The sequence below is a fragment of the Alligator sinensis genome, unplaced genomic scaffold (assembly GCF_000455745.1).
Source record: "Alligator sinensis unplaced genomic scaffold, ASM45574v1 scaffold43_1, whole genome shotgun sequence".
In the NCBI taxonomy this organism is placed as follows: Eukaryota; Metazoa; Chordata; order Crocodylia; family Alligatoridae; genus Alligator; species Alligator sinensis.
In genome coordinates this window covers 1,049,848-1,050,615 of record NW_005842092.1, presented here as the reverse complement: position 1 = coordinate 1,050,615, position 768 = coordinate 1,049,848, and positions in this window count along the sequence as shown.

Below are 768 nucleotides of genomic sequence, written 5' to 3'. Positions count from 1 at the left end.
AATGCACTGAGTTTAAAGTAAAGCACTGTTTGGCGGGGGGTGGGGAGTTGTTGGGGTGGGAGGTGGTGGGGCTAATGTCTGCAAGCAGCCTCTGTGCCAAAAAGGTGCTTCCAGGAGACCTGTTTTATTCTGTGTCTGATTTCAACTGACTCTGGACAACAAGAACTTTACAGCCCATGGCTCAGATTCTTTGCCTTAGAACCAAGGAGGTGATACTTCCCCTCTATCCAGCATTGGTCAGACTGCAGTTGGAGTACTGCATCCAGTTGTGGGCGCCATACTTCAAGAAGAATATTGATAGGCTCAAGAGGGTCCGAAGGAGGGCCACTCGTATGGTTAGGGGCTTACAGGACAAGCCCTGTGAGGAGAGACTGAAGGACCAGGACCTCTTCAGCCTCCGCAAGAGAAGGCTGAGAGGTGATCTCGTGGCCACCTACAAATTCGTTAGGGAGGGCGCACCAAGGGATCGGAGATGCTCTGTTCACCAGGGTGCCTCTTGGAGTAACAAGGAACAATGGTCACAAACTGACAGAGGGCAGATTTAGGCTAGATATCAGGAAAAACTTCTTCATGGTAAGGGTAGCCAAAATTTGGAATGGGCTTCCAAGGGATGTGGTGCTCTCCCCTACCCTGGGCAGTAGATAAGGCTGGGTAGGCTGGGGTCATCATCTTTCCTGCCTAGGCAGGGGGTCAGACTCTATGAACTGTTGAGGTCCCTTCCAACCCTAGTATCTATGAACTCTCAGCTCTCTCAGGTCCAGTTCCTAT